The 5,000-nt window shown below is 48.8% G+C and overlaps 1 long non-coding RNA gene across 1 annotated transcript in view; it reads right to left on the bottom strand.

The window, feature by feature from the left end:
- LOC124850831 overlaps positions 1-5,000 on the bottom strand; it is a 30,410-nt gene that overhangs the window by 4,262 nt on the left and 21,148 nt on the right. The window contains exon 3 of the long non-coding RNA XR_007031818.1: positions 1,940-2,238. This is a non-coding gene — a long non-coding RNA (uncharacterized LOC124850831). The remainder of the gene's footprint in view (positions 1-1,939; positions 2,239-5,000) is intronic.

Raw genomic sequence — 5,000 nt, 5'->3', positions numbered from 1 at the left:
TGTAAAAATGACAACTAACCACCTGCGGCAGGGATGATCAATCCTTCCCCCCCAAAGCTGAAAAAAAGCATATTTCCCAAAAATGTTCGAGCAGATTTCCCCCTACGTTTTTCAAACACAGAAATATCCTCCCGCTCACTGGAGCGGTCCAACACATATACAGTGTCACGCCGTGTGCTTTTACAGGTCTTTGTCTCGCCGCCAAACCGGCCTATAACGGCCTTTAAAACAAACAATTGTTCACTTTAGAAGCCAATGAAAGTCTTTACGCCTTTTAAAAAACTCTCCTCCGGAACGCCACAACACAGGTAGCGACGTTTTACAAGGACATCTACTCGTTTAATCACCAATTAACTACTGTAAACTGTTATCTTTGGGTGGATGCACCTTTGAACGCCATCGCAGGCGAGCAGAGCGCACACGAAGGCTGGCGAAGCCATAAAGTCAGGGGGGGAGCCGTTGGACGAAGGGCAGATACAACGGGGCCGTGTGAGGCAGAGGTGAAGGCTGCGCTCGGGGGGGGGGGGGGGGGGCGATAAGAGGAGCTCATCTCCCCTTCGACCGGCGGCCGGGCGAGATGAGCTCCTCTTTAAAGACCAGGCGCTCGTGAAGGGCGATGAGCACACGTGCGGTGAAGGGAAAGGGATAGTCTTTCATTTTCTTTCAAAAGTTGCACGGGGCGAAAAAAAAGTAAAGAATTTAAACAAAGTTAAATCGTCATGTTTTTCCTTGTTTCTGATATCTGATGAAAAATGATGGGTGGGGGGGATCAAACAAGGGAGTTTTGGACTAATCCTCCATGATCAGCGCCTCCAGGCAACTCGACCCTACATCGAATTCATTCACGCAGGATCAAAAGATCCAAGCAATTTCACAAATGCGTGGAGCTCGGCCAAACGCTTCCACCTCCTCTCTGAGAGCGGCGGGCTGCTCATGCAACATGACGGTAAAAACTCCGGCCATAAACTACTGTTCATGTCCCCGGCCGTAAAAGCAAGGTGTGTCTCCTCCGCCCGGTTTACGGCACGTCCTCCGCAGTCCCTCCATCGTTTCACAGTCTGTCGTCGGACCGTCTGTCAAAAGGGGAATCGAATGCGAATGTTTGGGAATGAAAAGCAAACGCGAGCCACTGTCCGCGTGTGATCGGCTGCCGATGCCAAAGACACGCAGAGGAGTGTGTTTCGTGCGCGAGGCCTCCTCGCAATTTGACCCACGGTGAACTGCCTTTGACGTGATTTGGGTTGCGGCGAGTTGGACGCGACTCACGCTCTCGCAAATTAGAGTTTCCGTCGTGTCGGTGTAGTTTGCATGTACGTGTGCAGCTCTCTTCCATCATCTCCCACTCGACAACGTGTGTTTTTCGGGCTCCGGTCGAACAGGAGAGAAGAAGGAGAGAGCCGCTCTTGGAAGTGACAAAGAAGCAACCCACTCTCTCTCTCTCTCTCTCTCTCTCTCTCTCCGTCGGCTCCTGTCTCCTGCGCGATGATAAATGCTGAAGGGGGAATAAAGGCTCCAAAAGCAACAAAAATCTGCATTTAAAGTGTCACGGCGCGATTGGAATTGCAATTTTGAAGTCCCCCGGCAGCCTCGGCAGCACGGAACAGCACTTCCTCCTGGAGATGGAGTCTTGGAGGAGATGGAGCGCACAGGCCAGGGACTGGGAGGTGATTTAATACAGCGAGCATTTAGAACAATAAAGCACATACAAAGCAGCCGCTTGGACCGTGCTTCAAAGACCAGTGTGTTAAACACTTGCAGAAAGACATTCTTGGGACTCGTGATCATTCGAAATAGCGGGAAAGAAGAATTAGGGAGGAAGTTGAGGAGGAGGAGGAGGAGGAGGAGGAAGGAGAAGAGGAGGAAGCCAAACACACAAAACTGTCAACCTGATGACGCTGCGGCAACATAAAGGGAGAGGGAGCGTTCGCTGTCAACTCACATTGCCGTTTTTCGGTTCCAACGTGCCGAGTTCCTCTCCCCGTCCTGTCGCCCGCCGCCTCTCGAGTCGGCGATAATTCAACGCAGGTCAGCGAAGGTCCCGCGGCTCCGAACGGCCGGCTGCACGGAGGAGAAGCGCTGATTCAGCGGCGGGCGAAAAGAGCCGTTCGCGGGCCAGAAGTGCACTCTGTCTCTCATCAGGTGGCTCAGTTCAGTTCCTGCAGCAGATCTCCGAGTCTGGCAGCCCGTTGGCGGACCTGCTGGACCTGCTGGACCTGCTGGCACTGAGATCTGAGGGGCCTGTACACAATATAATGTGAAATAATAAACTTCCTCAAAGTATCAGTGCTGCAAGTCGGAGCCAGCTTCGCATGTGGTTTCAGGAGGCTTTTTGTCGGAGGAATTAATGGCAGATTGTTAGGGACACGTCATTATTACAAACAGATCAAACGTATCTGCGGCTCCTCTTGGACTCAACTGGGTTACAGTCGCACCTTGGACAACAGAGGGCACCAGCTGTATTTTCTCTGATTGTATTACGCCGAGATGGGGAAACACTATATGCTGATATTCAGAGAAATGCAATTTGTGGTTTGAATACGGCCATCCTCCACGGGAGGAACGTAGCGAAGACAAATTCTTTGGTCGCCCACTTCAAACGGACATCATTTCATTATGCAAATAGGAGAAATGCAAAACGCAAGTCTTGTTAATTGGGTTGTGCGAACCTGTGTGTTTGGGCGGGATGGAGGTTTTGATTTTCATTCGATTTGTTCGAATTTTTGGGGGATTCGAGCTCCAAAATGTGCTTTGTTTGGATTCAGAGGGGAAACAGAACACATTGTGATACGTCCTCCGGTAACTCGACCTCCGCTCTGAATGCTACTGCGGCGAGAACAGGGTGTTTTCCCCTCTAATTATTTTACCAGTCCCACTTGCTTACTTTTCCGAGTGATTAATCAAAGTTAAGAAAAGCCAACCATCAACCGGGGCATGTTTCGCATTTCCTCCCGCTGGTGGAGGATCCGTCGAGCGCCCGGCTGCTCGGCCTTATTACGAGTTAATTGAAACCTTGTTTAGAAATACCAAGGTCAACGTTTCCAGCCATGTTATCCCAATTAGTCTGCAATGAATCCCTGTAAACGGGGAGTATTGAGTGGCCGACCCAGTGTGCTACTTGAATTCCCGGCGGGACACCCACACTCAGAGCCTGGGAATGAAAGAGGGTGACTGGACCCCCCTCCAGTCAGACTTCCACGGTACGAGTCATTTTATTGGAGGAATTCTTTCAGCCTTTGATTTTGTTTGTGTTAATTTCAGTGTCGAGTTGCAAATGTAGAACATTTTTATAGAAATAAGAAATCGTCTGTACAGTAGGCCCACATGGAAGCAGGGGTGAGTAGACCATGTACAACCTGCGGGACGATTTATAAATACAAAGGAAGAAACTTAGGAATCCGAACGGGACAACCGACCGCTGTGAGCAGTTCTTCAAAAAAAACATCACGCTTGCCAACACTGGAAACCAGCCGAGCAGCATCATCACCATCCGACGCAGGACGCCGAAGAGAGGCCGCTCCAGCCATCGCATCAGGGGAGTTGGCACGATATACACTCACCGGCCACTTTATTAGGTACACCTTGCCAGTAAAAGGTTGGAGCCCCTCATGCCTTCAGAACGGCCTCAATTCTTCGTGGCGTACCTTCAGCAAGGCGTTGTCGTCCACACAACTGCCGCTCACTGGATATTTGCTCTTTTTGGGACCATTCTCTGTAAACCCCTAGAGACGGTTGCGAGTGAAAATCCAAGTAGATCAACAGTTTCTGAAACACGCAGACCAGCCCGTCTGGCACCAACAACCACACCACGTTCAAAGTCACTTAAATCCCCTTTCTTCCCCGTTCTGATGCTCGGTTTGAACTTCAGCAAGTTGTCTGGACCTCCTCTACATGCCTACATGCATTGAATTGCAGCCACGTGATTGGCTGATTAGCTATTTGTGTTAACAAGCAATGTAACAGGTGTACCTAATAAAGTGGCCGGTGAGTGCATTAAAACAATCTCGTACCGCCGTCAGTCCGCCGTTGGCGAGTCGGCCTCGGTTTCCTCAACCGGTAAATAAATGTGACGATGTCTCAATGATCAACAACATTTGCAATCAGACAGAAGATTTCCGTTACACACGACATGCGTTTATGTAACTACGGTGCAGTAAAAAAAAAAGCCGACCGAAAAAGGTTTTTTTATCAGCTGACTTCGCTGATTTGAGAAACGGGAAAGAGGAGAAACAAATTATTTGATAATAATAATAATGTAATAATAATTATAAAATGATAATAATGTTCTTTGTGTTCTCGTGACTAGTTATGTATTACATGTCGGCCGTTATACATTACAGTAGAGCACAAGTACGTGGCTTTGAAGACAGGTGTCCATCACGGAAGACGAATTCTGTCCATGGGCTCTAATCAAAGGTGGGGATTCTAACTGTGACCTGGCTCAGATCCAAACAAGCGACGGAGGACTAGTCCACAGGAAGTAGAATAACAGGCTGCCGCATCATAAATCCACACGATGTGTATATATGTATTCATTCTGTAATTTTACTGACACATGCAAACATGTGAATAACTGCAACAAGGGGCCACAGTCTTGCCAGCAGATTTGCTTAATGCTAAAAACACGATGAACCAATAGACCAGTACTTCCTCTTCACAAGGCCGTGCCACGCGCGCCGTCAAAGGAGCTCCGCTGTGAGTTCAGCAGCGCTCGCGTCCAATCTCATCAAACGTATTTATTTATCCCGATATCACAAATTTGCCTCGGAGTGCTTGGAAAAAAACCATCTAGAAAGACAAGCGACATGATGTTGGAGGACGACGAGCAACTTCCAGGTGCCCGACAAACGTACAAGAGGAGGGGGGGGGGGACACACAGGAGGACTTTAATGTGATAATTCATACGAATCGAATGAATAATAATGTGACGATTCAGCGCAATTCAGTCTATTCAGAAAAAAACATACACTTGCATTCCTGCATGTGTTTACCCGAAACAACAG

The sequence above is a fragment of the Scophthalmus maximus genome, chromosome 1 (assembly GCF_022379125.1).
Source record: "Scophthalmus maximus strain ysfricsl-2021 chromosome 1, ASM2237912v1, whole genome shotgun sequence".
In the NCBI taxonomy this organism is placed as follows: Eukaryota; Metazoa; Chordata; class Actinopteri; order Pleuronectiformes; family Scophthalmidae; genus Scophthalmus; species Scophthalmus maximus.
This window is presented reverse-complemented; position numbering and strand designations above follow the sequence as displayed.